The 23,390-nt window shown below is 43.3% G+C and overlaps 1 protein-coding gene across 1 annotated transcript in view; it reads right to left on the bottom strand.

Moving 5' to 3' along the window:
• The window catches only part of GSS (glutathione synthetase), an 880,848-nt gene that overhangs the window by 326,410 nt on the left and 531,048 nt on the right, over positions 1–23,390 (bottom strand). The window lies entirely within an intron of this gene.

Raw genomic sequence — 23,390 nt, 5'->3', positions numbered from 1 at the left:
TGCTGGTTGAAAACTTATTTTTTGGAAAAAGTAGTGAAAAAGTGGCAGTAATATTGACAATAGTGTCAATAAAGTAAGAATTAAAAATGTTAGCTATTTAGTCTGGAGATTTGTCTGAGTATGGGCATGGATTTGGTCTTGTACCAGGGTTTAGGAGATTATTAATGGTTGACCAGAATAATTTATGGTTAATTCTGTTATTATTTTGCAGGTTCCAGTAATATTCTTTTGTGTCTTTGGATATCATTTTTTTTGTTTGATTATACTGCTGTTTGTACTTTAATAAATCAGAGTTATTCTTATGTTTAATCCATGACTTCCAAGCTTTGTCCCTAGTTCACATAATTTTTTGTGTGGATTTAGTCAGCCAGGGGGCATGATTAGTCCTTGTTCTTTTGGTTCTAGGAGGGACAACGATATCTAATATTTCCAGAAAGCTATTACTAAAGTAGACCAGGGCATCATCTAGGGAGAGAGTTTTGAGGTTATTCCAGTTAATACTTTTTAAGAAGTTATTGAATGTATGGGGATTCAATTTAGATAGATTTCTGACTAGTTTAATATTGTGTTTTTTATGATAAGTGGACAGGCGCAGATAATGAAGGCACGACAATAATCACTAATGGAACTGGGAAAAATACCAGCAGATAAGATTTTAGAGGGGTCAGAAACTAGGATCCAGTCTAAGATGGAGCCTGCATTGGTTTTATTATAACTGGTAGCAGTGGTTATTAGTTGGGTATACTGAAAAGTACAGTTTTGTACCTACCATAAATGTAGATGTCCGATAGACATGCAACTGCAGTCATAACATGTGGGTTGTCCTGCCTCAGGCAGCCCTCGGTCGGCCGGATTCCAAAGTCTGGGTCCGACGTCGGCTGATGTCGCATTTCTCTCCGACGTCAGAGCGGCTGGAGTACATAAGCATCAGCCGACGCCATTTTCTTCAGTATTTCTTGCCCCAGATGCCAGGTGCCCTCCAAGGAAGGCTGTAATCAAATTGGAAGACAAAAACAGGATTCCAAACAAATACATGAGCAATAAAACAAATACACCATAACAGATATCCCCAGTTAAGAGTAAGGGGGATAGGAGTGGACCCTAGGCATAGAGGGGTATGGAGGGAGGGAAAACCCGACTGCAGTTGCATGTCTATCGGACATCTACATTTATGGTAGGTACAAAACTGTACTATGTCCTTCAAGAATGCAACTGCAGTCATAACATGTGGGTAGAATACCATAGCTTAGCTGGGGGAGGAGGTATGCTCTAGGAAAGAGATGGTGTGGCAATCAAACCCTGCAGGACTGCCGAGGCAAAGCCTGCTCTGGATCTGGAATATAGAGGGAGATTGTAGTGTTTGGAGAATGTATGCACGGAGCTCCATGTAGCAGCTTCTAGAATGTCCTTTGTAGGCACCCCTCTTAAAAATGCTGTAGAGGTGGCTGTAGCTCTGGTGGAATGTGGTCTGACATAGGCTGGAACAGTCTTTCCATGAAAGGAATAACAGAATCTGATGCAATGTCCAATCCATTTAGAAATAGTCTGTTTTGAAATTGCTTTTCCTTGGACTGCAGGGGCGTAAGCTACAAAAAAGTTGTTCAGACTTCCTACTGGCCTTGGTTCTGTCCAGGTAGTATCGAAGTTGTCTGTGAATGTCCAAGGTATGCAAAAGTCTTTCCCCTTATTCTCAGGATTGGGGAAGAAAGCAGGCAGATGAATGGCTTGATTTAGAGAAACCCTAGATACCACCTTTGGCATAAAAGTAGGGTTGGTCCTTAATGAAACCCTGTCTCTGTGGAAAATAATAAAGGGTGGTATTGCCATTAGGGCCTGTAGCTCCGAAACCCTTCTTGCTGAGGTAATTGCCAACAGGAAAGCTGTTTTCCATGAGAGAAATTGCAAGTCAACTGAAGCTGCTGGCTCAAAAGGAGGTAGAGTCAGTTTTTCTAAGACAAAATTGAGGTCCCAGGCTGGCACTGGGGCCTTTCTTGGTGGCTTAATGTTCTTGATTCCCCTTAGGAATTGTCTTAGTAAGGGGTGAGAGAAAACAGGAGGATCAGTGTTGTATCTAGCTGAAATAGCAGATGCATGTATCTTTATTGAAGAATATGAGAGGCCGCTCTGTAACATATCTGCCAAATATTCCAAGATAAGTGGGATGTTCAGTAATGATGCATCATGCCCTTTGCTGGTATTCCAATTGCTGAATCTTTTCCACTTTGCTAAGTAAACCTTTCTGATGGATGGTCTTCGAGCCTCTGTTAGTATCCGCTGAACTTCCTTGGAGAGAGATAAGCTGAAGTTATTTATGGGATCTCCCAGGCTGTTAGCTGCAGTGCCTGAAGGTTTGGATGCAGTGTTTCGAAATTGTGTTGAGTCAAAAGTAGAGGCCACTGAGGGAGGGCCCACCTCCTGGTGTGACATATGCTCCGTAGTAGTGGGTACCAGTGTTGTCTTGGCCAATCCGGAGCTATTATGATTCCCTTGGGCTTTTCTGCTTTGATCTTTAGTAATACTGAGGTCATCAGTGGCAGAGGTGGGAATGCATAGATTGCTAGGGAGTTCCAGTTGAATGAAAGGGCATCTATTTTCCAAGCCTTTGGATGGTATGTCCTTGTGCAAAATTTTGGTAGAAGATGATTGAGGTGAGAGGCAAATAGGTCCACTTCTGGCTTGCCCCATGTCGAAGTGAGTTGTCTGAAAGCCTTCGGATGTAACCTCCACTCGTGTGGATCTGTGAAATTCCTGCTTAGGCTGTCCGCCAACACATTGTCTTTTCCTGGAACAAACTGGGATTGTAACTGGATGTTTAGACTCAGTGATTTCTCCCAAAGCTGCATTGTCAGTCTGCAAAGGGGGTAAGAGTGGGTGCCCCCCTGCTTGTTTATGTACCACATCACAGTGGTGTTGTCTGTCCGTATCATTAAATGGCCTTGCTGGAGTTGGTGTTGAAAAGCCTCGATAGCATGCATTACTGCCAGCATTTCCTTTTGGTTTATTTGCAGATGTGTTTCCTTTGGAGACCATTGTCCTTGTATACACCTGCCTTCCATATGCGCCCCCATCCAAGGTCTGAGGCGTCTGTAGTCATGATCTGTGTTATCTGTGGTTTTTTGAATGACATACCTGTGTTTTCCCGGCTCACCGAGGCCCACCATAGGAAATCCTTTTGTAGGCATGGAATGAGTGGTATGATTGTCTCCTAGTTGTTGCTGTGTTGAGACCAAATGCTTTTTAGGTACCATTGAAGCTTTCTCATGTGTAGTTTTGCTAATGGAACCAGTAGAATGCAGGATGCCATGTAACCCAGGGCCTGTAGGAATCTCCTTGCAGTCATCTGGGTGAGTTTTGCTAAACCTTTGAAGTACTGAGTTAACTTCTCTTGCTTGTCTTCTGTCAGGTAAGCCATCTGAGAGGCTGTGTCTAGTTTGGCTCCTAAGAAGATTATTTGTTGGGATGGCTGCAGTCTTGACTTTTGGAAGTTGACTGTGTATCCCAGAGCTTGAAGTAATCGTATGACATAATCCAGGTTTTTTGTCAACATCAATTTGTCGTCCGCTTGTATGAGGCAGTCGTCCAGGTACGGGTAAATTTGTATACCCTGGAGCCTGCAATGAGCAATTACTGAAGCCAGGCATTTTGTAAATACTCTGGGCAGTAGATAAGCCAAATGGCAATGCTGAGAATTGATAATGCTCTGGCCCTGCAAGAAATCTGAGGTATCTTCTGCAGCTGTGTCTGATAGGGACATGCAGGTATGCCTCCTTGAGGTCCAGAGTAATCAGCCACGACTCCTTGCCCAGCATGGGAAGGAGTTGCTGTAGAGTCAGCATTTTGAACTTTGGTACTATGAGAAAGGTGTTTAATGCGGACAAGTCCAGTATTGGTCTCCATTGAGATTCTTTTCTTGGAACAAGGAACAGTCTTGAGTAAAACCCCTGTTCTTGTTCTTGTTGTGGAACTCTTTCTATTGCTTTCATTCGAGTCAGCAGAGTGATTTGCTTGATAGCCTCTGCCCTTTGATGTTGTGGTAGATTTGGCATGCCTTGTTTTCTTGGTAAGGTATGAAAATGAAACCTGTACCCTCGGTCTATAATGTCCAAAATCCATTTGTCCTTTGTCAGTCTGTGCCAGTTTTCTGCAAAGAGATAATTTCCCGCCCAAGGGAGCTTCTAGTTGTTCCCTGGTAGGCGGTAGTAGAGGAAAGTCATTGAGTTTGTGGTTGTTGTGCAGGTGAAACCCCTGCGTCACTTCTTTGGTTTCCTGGCTGCCATTGTCGTCCCCTGTAAGGGCCTCTGTATTGGCCTCTTCCTCGGCCACGTCTGTTCTTACCCCTTTGAAACTTTTCTGGATTAGGAAAGGACCAGTTTTTTGAAGGCCAATTCCTACTGAATCTGGGGGGTTGAACCTGGAGGAAATCTTTTACAGTCTGAACTGATTTTGCTTTTTCTTCGATGGTCTTTAACACATCCTTAGCATTTGCACCAAAAAGCTTGTTCTTTTCCAAAGGTGCATCCAGAAGTTTTGATTTTACATGATCTGGTAGAGGTTGATCTTTTAACCAAGCATGTCTACGCATCACTGCCCCTGTCATAGCTGCCCTACATGAAGCTTCCAGTGCATCATATCCACACTGCAGGAAGTGATTGCTTACTTGCTGAGTGTTATGTATAGCTTCCTGCAAAGTCTTCCTGTCTAAAGGATCAGGAGAAGCTAATGTTTTTTGTAAATCTTCTAAGAGATAATCCTGATATTGGAACATATGAAAAGGCAATTTAAAGCTCTCATAGATAAGGTAGTGGATGTGTAAACCTTTTTACCCCATCTCTCTAATGACCTTGCTTCCCTGTTGGAGGGCAAAGGGTTTTTTGAGGTGGAGGCTGAAACTCCTTTAGGCCCCTGTGAAATAGTTTCCAAATCAGCAGTATGGGCCCTGAATAAATGGGAATGAGTTTCTGGGACCCTGTAATACCTGTCTGGCTTGGCTGGAGCAGGAGGAAGAGAATCAGGGGTAGCACTAGAATCAGAATACAAATCATCCAGAACATCAAGTACAGGAGGAATAGCTAAAGGCCTGTGCTGAGGCTTCTTAAGGAAAGTCCTAAGGCGTTTCCTAGAATCAGAATATTCCTGACCCTGCCACTTGAAATGTTCCCTCATGGTGTGCAGAACTTCCCCAAAAGAAATATCCTCAGGAGGGGAGGCCGAAGGTATGGAATCTTCTGCATCCGAGTCCTCATAGGTCTGGAAGAGCTCTTCCTGGCTATCAGAGTGGACAGAGCCCTCAGAGTCTTCATCTGAAGAAGAAGGGTCAGAGGGTTCAACCCGGGGTCTTTCATCAGGAGGAGGCTGGGATGCTCTCTCAGGATGGGCTTGTGAACCTCTAATCATGGAAATTAAATCAGCAGCCATGGACATAATTTGTGTCTCCGGAGTCGGCTGAGGTAAGGATTTGGAAGTAATATGCTTTGTTTTGCTGGCTGCCTTAGCCCTAGTGTAGGCCTTAATAGACATGGCCATAGGAGGCCTGGCAGCTCCACGTGCAGGAGTGACCTTGTCTACAGCAATGGTCTCAGGCATTTCCTCGGTTTCGGTATCCGGAGGAAAGTCTATAACTGGCGTCGGAGTAATGTCTGGAATCGGAGTCGTCGGTAATGCGGTGTCTTCAGTTCGGAGCGGTGGAGAGACAGTCTCAGAGGGAACCGGAGCACTCGCGCTAGGTTTTGGCGTGGAGTCGGTGGTAGACGCGAGCCGAGGATGTCGGTCCCGGTCTTTTCGCTTTTTGGGAGTTTGCGATGTCGGAAGATCTGACGGCATGATGTAAGCAAATTTATCGCCGAAAAAATCTTCAACGAACTCCGCCCGGCGCCTGAGAGTGCGCTTGTTGAAGCGAGCACAGGCTACACAGGCCGAGACGTCGTGGTCTGGGCCCAGACAAGGGAGGCAGTAAGAGTGGAAATCCTTATGAGGAATTTGTTTACCACAAAAAAGACAATTGTTAACTTTTTCAGTAATTTCTGACATCGGCTGAGGCAAGAAAAGGTCCCCAACGGGGTACTTAGCTTTTTTGATGACTTCGGTATCGTAGAATACAGGAGCTGACCGACCGGCACTTGCGAACTGCTTCTGCTTCGGGCACCGCGCGGCAAGAAAGACTGAAGAAAATGGCATCGGCTGATGCTTATGTACTCCAGCCACTCTGACGTCGGAGAGAAATGCGACATCAGCCGACGTCGGACCCAGACTTTGGAATCCGGCTGACCGAGGGCTGCCTGAGGCAGGACAACCCACATGTTATGACTGCAGTTGCATTCTTGAAGGACATCAAGTTTATACAGGAAGATGCCGATTTAGGACAGGGATTAGACCAATCAATGTTCACATCACCAAGGATAATTGTTTTGTTTTTTATAGTGTAGGAGGTCCAAGATAATACTTCTTCTAGAACTGATGTGTTATTACCCGGAGGAATGTAAAGGACTAAAATAAAAAGGTTTTTTGCAGTTACTGATTTCTAGGAAGGAAATCAGGATTTCAGCATTTTGGAACTGTGGGATCTGGTCAGTGAATGGGATAATGTTGAAATTATTAAGGTATATGATGGCCACACCACCACTTTTCTTATTTAGCCTATTGATCCTTATTATGTAATAATCTGCAGGAGAAATTGAGTCCTTAATATTAGGTTTTAACCAAGTTTCTGTAGCAACTAAGATGTCTGTTTTACTTTAAGCTAGCCAAGCATGTAGTTCAGATGTCTTATTACAGATGCTCTGAAGGTTTAGCGTAGTTATGTGTAGTGATTTAGAGCCTTTTGGATGGTTTAGTTTGATAGGGGAATTGATGGTGGAGGGGCTTGGGTTGGAATGAATGTCCCAGGATTGGACTAGGGTTGAGAGGTTAAAAGAAACTTGGCATGAAAGACAAGATAATTTGGAACTAATATAATGAAGTATATGGTAAAAGATATAGCTTGTGTAAAGTATGGTTAGTAGGAAAGAAATGTGTTTTAGAGCAGCAGGGTTAATATTAATTGGAGTAGGTATTAGTTGATGCGTTGATAATCAAAGTTAATGAGTTGGACTTAGAGGGTAATGACTTGGGGTTGATTGAAGTGGCTTGTAAAAGAATTAGTAGTAATACAAATTGGCTTAAGAATAATATGTATGGAAAAGAGGAAGCCATAACAGATGAAACATTTAGGAAGGAAGTATAGAACAACAGACAGGAAGGAAGTGGAGAAGACCGATTGGCTAAGGGTGGAGGAGAGTGGCTTGGACAGTATAAATGAAATGAAAGAGGGGTTAGGTGGGAATGGGGGCAGGGTAGGGGAGTGGAGAGAGCCCGAGCGAAGCCTTGGCTGTAAATTCATGTGCTCTAATGAATGCCTGGGCAAAACAAAAGATTGTTTTGGCAATTATACATTCAAATGATGCCTACAACCTAAGGTTACACAAGTCACAGAATGCTGGATCTGTAGCACTAGCCAACTTTGGACCCTTAGCCGAGCAATTCTGCATAACTTCACTCTGGCATAAGTTTTAATGGTAATGCCAGAAACTCATAATAATACTTCCTAGTGATGCTGTCTGTGCCCCCTTAATTCTTATATGCTGGAATTTAATCAAAAGGTGTACAAAGAAGGACTGCACTTGGCATAGTAATGGAAAGCATTCCTTCTGCATGTGTACACATGGTGCATTACCCTGGTGATGGCTGACGTATGTGTAAGATTAGGTTTCACTTAAATGTAGTTTGTCAGACACAAACACAGTATTCTCTTTGCGTAGGACTAGAAATGCAGCCATATTAAAGCAGATGTACATCTTCAGTTTACATTTTACATGCTGTTTCAAGAGAAAGAAATGTTTCAGTACAAATGAATAGCCTTCAGTCAAGAATACTAATAAGAATAAACTGCGCTAACAGAATCTGCAGTACATGAAATACAAACAGGTTTGGGAACCAAGGTTAAAGAGGTGTGCAGAACGTGGAAAGTTACAGCGTTTTGTTACAGGAGAGAGATTTCAGACACAGAAGTTAGTTAATTCATTTAATTAGTTCACAGTGATACACAAAGTCAGTGCAGTGCAGGCCACAGAAGTTTGGTACAGACGCTTGAGAGAGTGCAGAGGTCAGGCCAAATATCTAGCTTTTCAGAATATTAGTTATATTATTTAGGAGGAAAAGAATAATAATGAGTGCAGAAGCTACAGGCATTATAATTTAGTCTATTTTAGAAGATCAGCATTGTTATTGGAGACTGTTAAGATTTGACATTCTGAGTACAGAATTTACAAACCGTATAGTGAGTGCAGAAACTATGGACATTATAATTCAGTCTATTTCAGTTTATCAGCACTGTTACTGGAGACAGTAAGATCTGATTCAGATACTGTTGATATCTACATCCACTGTACATAATAAAACATTCTTAACCAAACTACAGTACATTTTTATTCTGAATGGTACATGAAGACTTGACACATAAAGGAGAGACTGGCACCTGTTCAGCAAAATTCTGGTAATCATCAGATAAAGACGTTCATTTCCAGCCTCACTCCACTTTCTTCCAGTTCAATCCAGGATTCTACAGTCCTTTCATTTCTTAAGTTTTCATGGTAATCCCAGAAAACTATAAGAATACTTCTGAGTGTTGCTACTGCCTGTGTCCCCTTAATGCTGGAATTTAATCAAAAGGTGTACAAAGAAAGGCTGTGCTTAGCATGACAGTGGAAAGCATTCCTTCTGCTCATGGACACGTTATGCATTATCCCAGTAATGGCTGATGTATGCAATCTGAATTCTGTGTTCTTTCGCATCCATGAGAACACTCACTGGCAAGACATTTTTATTTTGATATGCCTGGGCTAGTGGCACAGAAGGATAAAGCCCCAACTACAACCCAGATGACCTGGGTCCAAGCAGCGACTTGGGTGGCTTGACTGTCCAGGCAGGGAGTATGGGGACTCAAGAGCACAAGTGCTTGGCTGGATTCCATGGTGAAGACCAGAGACACAGCCAAGTGGTTGTCTCCTTTGGGTGAGTGTGGCAGTCTGTTGAAGTCAGCTTCTTGCGGAAGCAAGGGGCAATTTAGCACTAAAACATACTGTGTGCCTCAACAACGAGCAGTTGATGGGTGGGTGCATGGTTAGGGCAAAAGGGCAGGGGAAGACCCCTCTGACAATGAAGAACAAATTGGCCTATTGCCTGGGAAGGAGCTAATGATTAGCAGGCAGCAGGGAGAAAATGGTAGATGGGGAAGACATTTTTCAATTTCATGTTGTCCAAACACTGCTGAAAAGGAAAGACTGAAGGACTTTAAATACTTTGGTGTTCCACCTGTTAGGGCTGTAGAAGGCAGACAGTTGGCAGTCTTTTATGACTAATTTTGTTCAATCCAAGTAAAATCTCAATTACATACACACAATCGTGCAGAACAGTGAAAAAAAAAGATTGACGGCTTGGTTCAAATTTACTTCAATGGCTACCTCAGACATAGAAATCCAGTTTGTTCACAAGACCACTATTTTTTGTGAAAAACATTTTTTACACATACGAGTCCTGATGCTCAAAGTTCCTTAACAGCAAGTAATGGTTAGTGGGATAAGAGTTTCTCAAGAAAAGATATTTCAACTCTATCTTGGAAGTTGGCTTGAAAGGATAGAGGGTATGTCCCTCCAGCACAAAATACATACCCCAGGGAGGTACTGTTTTTTGAAGGACAATCTGTTTAAGAATGTACCTCTGAGGAATGCCTTACAATACTTTCAAAGGAGCCACAGGATTGTGAAAGCCCTCATGAAAGTTTAGGATAGCAGACAGACAAACCTTAATGAAAGTATAACTAAGGCCTATATCAAAGTTCTAAAAAAGTCTAGTACTGCTAGTAGTGGAGTAAAAAAAAAAGGTCCAAACACTTAGAAATATCCCAAGCAAACAGAATCCACTTGTCCTTGTATGTTTTACTTGTAGACTTTTCTGGTGAGGTGACTATCTGCAGTACAGAGTACTTGGATGACCCTGTGAGGGTAAGCAGCTTATCCAAAATAACAGACACTGCTGGGGTGCAAGTACCAAAGAATGCAGTGACTAAGTTAAGCGTTTCATGTATATGTTTGTTTTATTTTTTTGCAGCTTATTAAAGTTTTTTTCCAGTTCAGTCAGTGGTATTTCTTTGGTACTTGCACCCCAGCAGTGTCTGTTATCTTGGATTTGTTACAGTTGGTGTGGCTTGCGCTATAGACACTGGTTTCTGTTTTTTGGGTTTTTGTACAGGGTAAGCAGCATCCCTGGTCATCAACAGAAGAGGAAAAAACATGCATTCAACCTTAAGGTACAAATGTCTGAGGGAGGCATACCAGATAGGTATGTAAAAACGGTTCTGCCCAGAAGATGAAGCTAAAAATAAGAATGCCCTTAGACTTGTTCTGTTTTGATTTCTGCAATAATATTTAAATCAGAGGAAATAGCAGAAGACTGACAAGAGATCTGAGAAACTGGACTAGACAGCTGCTGCTGCCCAGAAGGATAATCATGGAAAAGAACCCGCTGCAACTGCTGCTTGTTGGGGGTGTAAACAAGTCACAGTAAAACTGCTACCAATGATGGGAGAGTTTCCATGCTACTAACCAGCTACAAGTTCAGTTGTGTGTTATCAGCAAGCAATAGCAGAGTCTGACTGTAAGGGAATTGACTTCTCCAGAAATGTGGGTAGCTATCAGAAAGTGGCCATTGGATAGAGCCCATTTGTACAGCCCAATTGCATCTCAACATAGGGAGGTAAGAACGATTTCATTCCTGCTTGCTGATGTACCACATTAAAGTGATTTTGTCAGGTTTATGGCAATTACACTTTGAGGAAGGGAGTCTTGGAATGCTTACAGAGTGAGTAGGACTGCCTTACCTCAAGACCACTTACATGCAGATTGGCCTCTTAGAATGAGACACCTGGACTGTATGCCTTTCACAATGCCTTCTTCACTGAGGTCAAGGCATCTGTGATGACCTTCATCATGGGGATGGAGAGGTGAAAGGAGCTGACAAACCCTGAAGATCCAAATTTGATTCAGCATCAGTGTTGAGCACTGGCTCCATTTTGTGTTTAGGATCCACTGAAAATTTTAACATGGCATCTTGCAAAAGGAACAAGATGTGTCATGTCTGCCATGAGTCCCGATGTCTTCAGACAAGTGGCTGCTAAAAAAAAAAAAAAAGCCATTTGGAAAAACGGAGTCACTATGCGTTAAACAGGTAAGATCCTTTCTGAAACACCAGACAGGTTTCTCACAAACACCCCACGGGCTGAAATGAGTCCAAATAAAAGGGCCTGGAAATGAAAATGACAAGATCCTATGAGGAAGCTCCTTGACTCCTTGTTGATTTTTATTTGCAGATAAGCATCCTGAAAGTCCAGAGTACACAATCAATCTTCCCCTTGGAAAGCAAGGAAGAACGGACTACTTTAAGCCTATCAAGAACATTTTCTTTAGCATGAACTGATTGAGGCCTTTGAGATCCAGTACTGGCATCAGGTCATTCTTCTATTTTGGAAATAAAAAAAAATCTGGAATAATAAGTTTAGGAACTGTAACCCTAACTCCCTCTTCTGAACAACTGGCACACTGGGAAGGGAAAGGTAGTATGGCTGGGAGGAGGCGTGAAAAGGGATTTTATAGCCACCGTATATTATAGTTCAAATCCATGTCTCCAATGTGATGGTAATCCGTGCTGAAAGCTGGAGGGACAAGTTACCCCTGACTGCCTCTAGAATGTGACAGTGAGGTAAGGCCCCGGTGATCCTGATGCTGCTACCGCTGTCCCCCGAATGGGTGTTAGAGTGCAATGGGCATCCATTATAGAAACCACCTCCACATCCATGCTGATTTGTTTTTCAAGGTGCCCCCCCATCTGCCTGCTATCAAGTGCCCCCCCCCCTTTTTTACAGGAATTTAACACATTCATCCCCTAGTGGTGGTGAGTCCCCTAATCAGCCAAGGTAAGAGCCATCTGGAGGTGCCATCATACAGGCAAATATCTAGGCTATGACCTTGGTGGCATTCTGGCAATGACAGCATCTTGTATTTGCCTAAATGCCCCCCTCCAGGCAGGGGGCTAAGTAATCTCCTTCATTCTGATGGCTCATAATTCCTTCCCGAGTGGGTGCACCCTTCTGCACACTCACTGGTGGCTTAATGAGCTGAATGTCTGACCTCAGGTCATGTGTATACATCGCAGCCCCTTTACAAGGAGACTGATGTAGTATGCAGACAGTTCTGCCCTGTCACCCCCAGAGTGAGCACAACCACCCACCCCTGCCAGCACAACCAAGCAAAACAAGTGGCTAATCAAACTCTGGTTGCTCAGGCAAGAGTCAGGGCTTTATTTCTCTACCCTACCAGCATTAGGTGCATCCCTGCTGTTTTTTCCCAGTCTGTTGACAATTTTCCATTGCTTACCATGCCTACATTATTATCTGATGTGGACTCTTCCACATCCTTAAAAAAGGAGCACTAGGAAGCCTCAAATTTGACACCCACAGCTGTTTGGAAAAGAGGGACAATACTGAAAGGTGACACCAGAATCTGCATTGACAATAACTTTTCAGAGTGGACAGGACAGAGAAGAAGTGCCTTTTTACAGACAATAACAAATGTAAGCAGCTGAACTTGTGTTTTAAACTGATGTACCCAGCTACATTTAGGGTGCTTTATCACTTAGGCTTAAAAACCTTCTTATATCCTCATCAGGCATTGGTGGATTTAACAGAGACACTTGAGGTGTTTGTCAACAGGGAGAACAGAGTTGTGCAGCCAAGCAGTCTACTGGAGGCAAAAAGCAAGCACGGCTTACTACAGCACAGGTAATGCTGGCAAATCCCTTCCCAGACTTTAGAAGGCAAAGGAAGTGAAAGAACATACAGTGAAGGTTCAGAATATGATCAGGAATTGTGATGTAGAAGTCCTGCATGAGGAAACCAATGAATCCTCAGATGACTGAAGAAATGCAGCAAGTACACTTGAAATATAAATAGTCAGAGGAATACAGCAGGGATTCTGTCTTTGCTGCAGTGATGTTAATATACATGCAAAATAGCAAAAAGTAATAAGCACTTATACCCTAAAGTGGGGTGGTAAATAATTATAGGAAACATAATGCCACTATATTTTACAAGGAAGGTATTTAACAAGACAGGAAAAACTAAGCAGAGAACACATATGGCTCTGGAATTCACCAGATTTAATAAAAATAGATGCGAGATAAAATCCAGCCAGTAATAAGTGAGTTCTTTATCAACAATGACAACAACAGAGCAACTCTTATAGACAGTAATATCAAAGGAATGAGTATGTAGCTGGGAAGTAGGTCACTGATGAAGGCATTAGAGTGTGGTAGAAAAATGCAGTCATTCATTACTTCACCAGTGAATATCCACCCTAAAAAGTAAAATCATTATTTTTGTTTCTTTTGTGATGGGACGTAGTCTAGTCATGAATATCCTGAAGGCTGGGAAAATAGGAGAGGAGGTAAATAAAGTCAATAAAATTATAGAGAACCATGGTCAGCTATGGAACTCAAACAGAGGAGCTAATTGATGGTCCTGCACTTATGATGGCCCAAACACAGCAGTATGAGGAACGATTGAGTTAAACAGCTGTTTCCTTAATTCGAGAGGGCTGGACAGAAGTGTAATGCATTTAACTCATACAGTGAAATTAGAGAATATAAGCAGTTGTTATAAATACTGATAAGGTAAGGGTTCTTTGACTAAATGGAAGAGAATAAGAGATTAACAGCTATGTTTGAGGGGGTTGGTTGGTACATAATGTTTTATCCAGGGGGACAATAAACTACATTGGAATATGGGTGTGTGGAGTGACATGACAGGTTATGACTAAGAGAGAGGAGTATGATCTTGGAACGAAGGAAGGCAAAGTAAAATTGCATACGAAATGCAAATCACATATAGATACTATATGCCTGCACTGTCTTGGAATGCAAATGGAATAGTGGTCACTTGGAGGAGATACAGGGTTATGGAATTTAAGATAATGAATGTATAGACAGTTGTATAATAAGAAACATATCTAAAGAGAACAGAAGAAGAAATGACAATTAAAAAAAAGTCATAGTTACTACACAGGCCTTGAATAAGAAAGGAAAGGAGGACAGTCACTCCTGAAAAAGTAAGGGATAGGCCTAGAGGTGGAAAGGAAAAAAGTACAGGGCAGGATCATATGGTACGGCTAAGGTGAATCAGAGGGGTGTTTGGAATAATGTTAACTGCAACTGCTCAGAATTAACAAAAGCTTCATAAAGAAAAGCATTTGAAATCATGACCTTCCTCCATGGAATGTTAACAGCTGCAGGAGAGTGGAACGTTTTGGGAAGTGGGTAGACCAGGGCAATTGAAGGCAGACATCTTGAAAAATTCATGCAAGTCTTTAGGATAGCCAAAGTAATGAAATCTGGCTTGAAAAACTTAGAATCTACCTATTACTTGGGAAAACACAGCAAATGGGCTAAGTTGGACAGCTGCTACGTGTAAATGAAATACAGAAACAAGGTGCAAGCACAATTCAAGGACAGCCAATTAGAGTCTGATCATGCATCATTGCAAATACAGATATTAAGGGAGGAACAGAGATGTGAGGAGAGTCACTGGCAGTTCGCATTTTCCCCTTGACAGACAACAGCTTTAATGATTGGGCTTTAAAATGCATAAGGGATGAATCAGAAAAATTGTTAATCACGACAGAAGTTCTACCTACTGAATGGGATAGGTGTAAACAGAGAATAAGAAATTTAGTGGTAGGTAACTGAGGAGATATGGAACAAGAGTAAAGGAAAATATTTATCAGGACTATGGAGTCTTCAACTACAAACTAGAAAGCGGTGGGGGAGACAGTGGAACTAAATGAGCAAATACAAGCAATCAAAGCTAATATGTTGGAATACTTAGAAAATGTTAGAGAAAACAGGGCTAATGCATTACAAGTGATCTTTGATAATAATGCAAAAAAAAGCTATTAGCAGACAGAGATTAAGCCAGAAGAAAGTGGAAAGGATGACAGCTCAGCTAAGAAAGCCTGTAAACAATAAAAGTAGAAACAGATCCAGGTACGTTTATGGAAGTTCTCATGGATTATTATAGGAACTTAGACTCAAATTATGAAACAGAGGAGAAAGGACAAAAGGTGGATCAGTACCGGCATAAGCTATAAATTACTAAAGGAGGAAGGGAAAAGAACAGAAACAAGAGGTGATCAGGAGATTAAAGATGCAGTAAGATGCCAGAATACTGATAAACTATGTGAAGTGACAATCCCGATAGATATCTGTAAAGTAAAGATGGGGAGATCATAAATGCATGAGGATTCTTTACAATAAGATTATGGAAAAGGGGATCCCTGATTCTTGGAAGAAGAGTGGTCACAGTTATAAAAAAGGAGAGTAAGGATCCATTAGATCCATAGGTTCATAGGTAGGTACTAGGTTATTAGCCCTAGGGCCTATATAAGCCTAGCCAAAAAGGTACCCTGGCATTTGTCACCCAAGAAAATTATTTTCCTGTGCCCCTGTCGAGCAGAGCCACAGAAGTGATCCCTGGGGTGAATTTCCTATTTGCCATACAATCAACAAGATTTTTCTTGAAGAGTGCTAATGAGGAGCTCTGTTTGACATAGGTAGTCTGTTCCAGAGTATGGGAAGTCTCTGGGACAGGAATCTATCCCTCCAGCATGTTCTGTTTATTGTGGTGACAAGGTTTAGGTCCCTAGAGCGTGTAGATCAGAGGGATTGGGATTTCTTTAAGTGGAGCATGTCCAACAGCTCTGGGTTTGACATAGCTTTGTATCTTAGGCAGAGATCGCCTCTGAGTAGGCGATATGCGATAGAGTACAGCTGGAGATTTTTGAGACTGTCTGCACAGGGCATCTGTTTGAGGCCAGTAATCCTCTTTGTGAGGTATTTCTATGGCCTTTCCAGTTGTTGTAGATGTCTTGTGAGGTACATACCAAAAGGGGAGTTGTACTGTATAATGGGCCTAATGAGTGATGAGTAGAGGCGAACAATGACCTCTTTTTTTCTGGATGAGAGACCTTTTGTGATGAGGTGAGCCACGTAGAAGGATTTCCTGACCACTGTGGCGATATGATTATCAAAGGAGAGATTACTGTCCACCTGTGTCCCAAGGGGATCCGGCGTGTAGATCGCGAGACAGATTGCCCGCAAGCTACAACGCCAGAACAAGAAGGCCGCGGCACCACTAGACGGTAGAGCGGTGCGGCTGAAGTTGAGATACGCCATTGGAACCCACGTCGGTGGGAAACCAGATAAAGAGCGATAAGCCCTAAAGCAGCTACGCGGCCTGCAAACCAAAACATTAAACAGGCGCAGAATGCCAAAACCACATAAGTCAATTAATCGCAAGTAAAGCCATACAATTACAACCGCCCCAGATATACACAGTAAGCACAGAAATAAATACGAGTATAATAAACAACTCACCAGTAGATCAGCAGAAGTCCTCACAAACCCGAACATTAAACACTCCCAGAAAGCCGGTAATATTATCCATAGTAGCTGCAGCAGAGTGTTTGTACATGCGCATTATCAAATAGCATGTCCCTGTCAATACAGTCTACATTTATAACATAGAAGTAATAGCCCTGAGCTATGCAGAATTTATGTAATTGAAATACCACACATATGTGGATATCCAATAGTGTAGTGCAACAGAAAAGTACAGTTTTGTACCTACCATAAATGTAGATGTTCGAGGATCCACATTGCTGCAGTCCTAACTATTGGGTAGTCCGCTGTCCAGTCGGCCCGAATACCAAAGTATATGGCTGACGTCGGTCACGGCGCATTAGACTGACGTCAGTACGTCAGGGTACTAATGCGCATGACCGACGCCATATCCTCAGTCTTTTCTTGCCCCAGATGTCAGAAGACCCTAAAAAGACAAGGCCAACACCAAAACACACCAAACATACCTGCACCAAAAACATATATAATATATACAAAGGTACCAGAATATAATCTCACCTACACAACCACCCCTAAACACAGAGGGGAAGGAGGGAGGGTAAATTGGACTGCAGCAATGTGGATCCTCGAACATCTACATTTATGGTAGGTACAAAACTGTACTATGTTCTTCATTCCACATTGCTGCAGTCCTAACTATTGGGTAGAATCCCAAAGCAGAGGTAAGGGAGGCTGGCAAATCATAAGGAAGCAGGAGCTGATAACATGCCTTGCAAAATAGCTGTGGCAAAACCAGCCCTAGACTTAGAGTAGAGAGGAAGGTGGTAATGCTTAGAGAAAGTATGCACTGAACTCCAAGTAGCTGCCTCCAAAATATCCTTAGTTGCCACCCCGGTTAGAAATGCTGTTGAAGTGGCAGTAGCCCTAGTGGAATGAGGTCTAATCCCAGCTGGAATCTCTTTGCCATGATGGGAATAACAAAATGCAATGCAAAACCCAATCCACCTAGAAATAGTTTGTTTGACACAGGCTTGCCCTGCGAACTCAAAGCAAAAGAAACAAACAACTGCTGAGACTTTCTAAAATCCTTAGTCCTGCTTAAATAATAACGCAATTGCCTGTGTACATCTAAAGTGTGCAAAATCTTTTCCCCTTTATTTTGGGGATCTGCATAGAAAGTAGGCAAATGAATAGTTTGGTTTAAAGCCACACTAGAAACCACCTTAGGCATAAAGGAAGGATTAGTACGTAATGATACCCTATCCTTATGAAAAATCAAAAAAGGCTCAACCGCCATAAGGGCCTGTAACTCAGAAACCCTTCTTGCAGAAGTAATGGCCAACAAAAAAGCAGTCTTCCATGACAAGTATTTCAGGTCAGCAGTAGCTGCAGGCTCAAAAGGTTGTAGAGTAAGTTTCTCCAAGACAAAATTGAGATCCCAAGCAGGAGTAGGAGCTCTACGTGGGGGTCTTATATTCTTTGCCCCCCTAAGAAATTGCTTGAATAAAGGATGTGAAAACAATGGTGGGTCACAATCATAGTGAGCTGAAATTGCTGCAGCATGAATCTTAATGGAAGAGAAAGACAAACCTTTGTCCAATAACTCAGTAAGATATTGAAGAGCCACACTCAAATTAGGCTCTGAAATCTCCAAATTCTGTGCTGCAGTCCAAAATAAAAATCTCTTCCATTTTTCTGCATACACTTTCCTTGTACTAGGTCTTCTGGCTTCCATAATCACATTTAAAACCTGTTGAGGAAGTTGAGACCTGCTGTCTTTCAAAACAGAATATGCCAGGCTGTTAGATGAAGAGTTTGAAGCTTGACATTGAGCAGATGACCGTCCCTCTGAGACAATAGGTGTGGAATCAAGGGTAAAGGCCATGGAGGCTTCCTTACCAGACTCCTCAGTAATGGGTACCAGTGCTGCCGAGGCCAATCTGGAGCTATTAAAATCATCCTTGGCTTGTCTTGTCTGACCTTTAGAAGCACCTTTGGGAGAAGAGGCAGAGGTGGAAAAGCATACACATGAAGATTTTTCCAACTGAAAGAAAGAGCATCCACTTTCCAAGCTGTGTGATGAAATCCCTTCGTGCAAAACTTTGGCAGCTGGTGGTTTAGTGGAGAAGCGAACAGATCTATGTCTGGAGTTCCCCATGACACTGTCAATTTTTGAAATACATGAAGATCCAGTTTCCACTCGTGGGGATCCATGATTTGTCTGCTTAACACATCTGCTAAGGAGTTCTGTGCTCCCGGCAGAAACCTTGCCTGAAGAGTTAGTTGCAAGCTGAGCGCAGTCTCCCATAAAATCATTGCTTGCCTGCACAATGGGTAAGAATGTGTTCCCCTTGTTTGTTGATGTACCACATGACAGTTGTGTTGTCTGTTAGAATCAACACCTGCCCTGGAAGAAGTAACTCCTTGAAAGCCATTAATGCAAACTGGACTGCTAACATCTCTTTCATGTTGATATGTAGATGCTGTAGTCTGGCAGGCCACTTGTCTTGTATCCACTTTCCATCTAGATGAGCTCCCCAAGCAATGTCTGAGGCATCTGTCGTTAGAATCTGACTTGCCCCTGGCCGGGTCACAGAGAGTCCCTTGTTTAGGTGACATTCCTGAGCCCACCACAAAAATTCCTTTTGAATGCAAGGTATTATTTGAATGACAGTGTCCAAATCCTGGCAGTGCTGTGTCCATAGATTTTTGAGATACCATTGTAGTTTCCTCATATGCAGTTTGGCATTGGGAAGCACCAGAATACAAGATGCCATGAACCCTAAGGCTTGAAGGACTGTCCTTGCAGTCAGCCCGGACTGAAGAGATAATTGATGGAAGTAACTGGAAAGATTCTTTTGTTTGTCCGGGGTTAGAAAGGCCATCTGGGCTGCTGTATTCAGTCTCACACCCAGAAAGCACATGTCTTGAGAGGGTACTAGACTGGACTTTATTTCGTTCACAGAATACCCTAGGCATCTTAGCACTGCTATGACATATTCCAAATGCTGTAGAAGGTCTTCCTTTTCTTGAGCCAGAATCAGGCAGTCGTCCAAGTAAGGATAGATTTGAATTCCTTTTAGCCTGAAGTAAGCTATCACTGGAGCCAGAACCTTCGTGAATACTCTGGGAGCAGTAGATAAGCCAAAGGGCAATGCAGAGAACTGATAATGAGAATTTCCAGCTCGAAAACGCAGATACTTTCTGCAACTTAGTCTTATAGGCACATGAAGGTAAGCTTCCTTGAGATCTAAAGTTACCATCCAGTGATCTTTGCCCAGTAGAGGTAAAAGCTGTTGTAACGTCAACATTTTGAACTTTGGAATGTCCAGATAAGTGTTGAGGATAGATAAATCCAAAATTGGTCTCCACGTGTTCCCCTTCTTTGGTACTAGGAACAGGCGAGAATAAAATCCTAGGCCCCTTTCTGGCACAGGAACTGACTGAATGGCTCCTATTTGGAGTAACAGAGAAATTTGTCTGCGAGCCTCTGTTCTTTGTAGAGGAGGAATGTCTGGCATGCCTTTGAAAGGAGGCAAGGTATGGAAATAAAACCTGTAACCGTGGTGAATGATATCCAGAACCCATTTGTCTTGGGTAATTAAATCCCAATTTTCTTTGAAAAGAGACAGTCTTCCTCCTAGAGGTGCCGCCAGGCGAGAAGGTACTGGCAGCTGAAAAGGCAGGTCATTGGGTCTGCTTACGAAAGGACTGACCCCTGCCCTCACCAGAAGTCTGAGCAGGTGAACTCCCTGTCCTAGGCCTAAAAGAACCTTGAGCTCTGCCCCTACCACATCTAGACCTACCCCTAGACTGGGAATCATAAGCAGGATAAGTCCATCCCTTAGCAGGCCAATTTCTACTAAACTTCGGAGGCTGCACCTGCAAAAAATCCTTAACAGTTTGCATAGACTTAGCCTTGTCCTCCATTTTCTTTAAAACTGCTTCCACAGGCGAACCAAACAACACATCAGACTGTAAAGGAGCATCCAAAATCCTTGTCTTAACATGCTCAGCTAAGTTCTGATCTCTCAACCAGGCGTGCCTACGAAGAACAGAACCAGTGGCAGCCACCCTGGAGGAGGCCTGCACAGCATCAAAACCACATTGCAAGGAATGTTTACCCACTTGTTCAGACACATGAACTAAATCCTGCAACTCTTTACACTCAATACCTTCCGCCAGAGCATCCACCTTAGATTTCAACTGTGAAAGAAGATAATTCTGATATTTTAACATGTGAAACTGACAATTCAACGCCCTCATGGCTAAAGTGGAAGAAGTATACACTTTCTTTCCCCATCTATCCAAAGCCCTTGCCTCTTTATCAGGAGGGACAGGATTTTTAACAACTGAGGCCTTCACACCTTTAGGCCCCTGAGAGACAGTTTCGGGTCTGCCCTAGGACTCTTAAAAGATACTTATGAGCGTCAGCCACCCTATAATACCTATCCGCTTTAACTGGGGCAGGTGGCAAAGAATCAGGATTCAGGGAAGCCTCTGCAAAACATCTTCCACCACATTCAAAACAGGAGGTATAGCTAAAGGCCTATGCTGGGGTAAAACAAGAATTCCCTAAGCCTTTTCCTGGAATCAGAGAAATCTTGCCCTTCCCATTTAAAATGCTCCCTCATGGAATGCAGAGTCTCTGAAAATGAAAAATCCTCAGGAGGAGAAGCTGAAGGAGTAGAATCATCCACATCAGAATCAGAATAAGGAGGGTACTCCTGCAAGTCTTCAGCCGAAGACTCAGAAGCCTCCGAGCATTGCTCAAAACTCTCAAACTCAGGTTCCACCCTAGGCCTCTTATCAGGAGGTGGCATAGAACCCCTTATCATAGTAATCAAATCCTCTGCCATTTTAAGCATATGTTTCTTAGGCAAAGACCCTGAGGCACTAGGAGAAACCCCACTGAAGCAAAACTTGGCCTGCCCCTCAAAGAAGCCTTGGAAACAGAAGGGGAGGCTCTAACCACCTTAGGAAGAGAAGGAAGAACAGCCACCTGAGAAGCCGCCTCAGCCTGGCCTACTTCCTGAGAGGATACATCCTGTAACAGTAAAGTCTCTCCCTGAGACTCCAAAGAAACACCTGGCAAAACCTCCGGCTCCACTGAGCCCTCTAAAGAACCGTCGTCTGGGACTGTCGGTTCTTCCACTCTAGGCTTTGCTGCTTTGTTCTTGCGCTTTTAGCGAAGCCGGCCGGAGCATCCGACGGCATTTTATAATTACAACGCTTCCCAAACACTAACCTGGCACAGTCTAACCTTCTCTTAATAGTGCGTTTGTTAAATCTAGCACAAGAGCGGCATCCAACAACGTCGTGCTCAGGCCCTAAACAAGGTATACACAAAGTATGGTAGTCCCTATGAGGTATCTGTTTCCCACAAGAAATACAGTTATTCACTTTTTCTGACATCCGGTTAAATACTGAGGCAAGAAAAAACCAAAATATTCCCCAACGGGGTACTTAGCCAACTTTGATTCGGTCTGAAACTCTGACTTCAGAAACTTTCAGAACGCCAACCTGCACTCGCAAAATTGCTTCTGCATCGGACCATGAGGCAAAAAAGACTGAGGATATGGCGTTGGTCATGCGCATTAGTACCCTGACGTACTGACGTTAGTCTAATGCGCCGTGACCGACGTCAGCCATATACTTTGGTATTCGGGCCGACTGGACAGCGGACTACCCAATAGTTAGGACTGCAGCAATGTGGAATGAAGAACATCATGAGTTTCAAACTTCATACCCCTCAGAAAGCACATGCTACTGTAAGACTTGGAGTAACAGCTACCAAGCATGTCACAGCAGTTTAGACATAATGTGCCAGTGAGTATCATTATTGGGAATATTTCCATTCCATGTCCAAGACATAGTGATGGAAAGGCATGACTGCAACAAACAGCACCTGTTCTGCTAGAGCCCTCCTAGTGCAATGGCAGGTGGGAACATGGAACATAGGGAAACATAGACTTCCAAGCCAACAGCAGGGAATACATATTGTAGTAGGGGAACACTGTCAGGCAGGAGTGTCAACCCTACACCTAGTCCACAGCAGCATGTGTGTATTGCAGGGTCTGTCAGACCCATCCAGTGTTTACTGGAGCTGGGGTACAGAAGTATGCAGGCCCACGTAGGCAGACAAGGGTGCAACACTGAGTAACTTCCCTATGTAACCTCTGTCACTGAAACTGAGACTAGGCCCCACACCCTGACTGGCCAGCAGGAACAACTGGGAGTTAAAGGGAACATGTTCAGTACACTTATAAACTGTGTTTAAAGCAGGCCGTGTAGATGCTTACCAAACTACAAACACTTGTTAGCCCCATGGCTGTGTAAACTGCATATAGTGACTCCGTAGCAGAACAGGTAGTCAGAGCAAGGTGGAGTACAGACAGCTGCACAGGGAACTGTTGCAGGCAGCACTACAACACAGGGTCTAACACAGGGCGGTGTACAGCAAGTATTGTAACATCTGATAGTGACTTGTACAAGTGACGTCTCTACATCCAGTTCCCAGCTACACTTGCTGTGATGGATACTGAGAGGCCATCAACAAGTGGCGTTACCATGATGGAATCTATGTACTTGTATAGCACTGGCCAGCTTGGCAACAGATACAGCACAGTGCCCAGCCAACGGGGCAAACCAATGCTGGTAGTGGAGGGATACCTCTACCATTTGGAGTGTGAAGTGCCACCTACACGGTACTGGGCATGTATTGAGCAGAGAGTACAGGCCTGCAGAGGTCGTGCCATCACTGCTCGGCAGGAAGAGGGGGAGGAACTGCCAAAATCACTGCCTCACCAGCACGGGCCAGATGCAACAATACCCAGGCTGCTACACTGCGAGCAGAACTGCGGCAGAGGGCAGTAACCGGCAATGATTTGCCA

The sequence above is a fragment of the Protopterus annectens genome, chromosome 12.part0 (genome assembly GCF_019279795.1).
Source record: "Protopterus annectens isolate FY-2018-M chromosome 12.part0, PAN1.0, whole genome shotgun sequence".
NCBI classification, from domain to species: domain Eukaryota; kingdom Metazoa; phylum Chordata; order Ceratodontiformes; family Protopteridae; genus Protopterus; species Protopterus annectens.
Note: the sequence above shows the minus strand (reverse complement) of the source record. Positions and strands in the feature narration are given on the sequence as shown.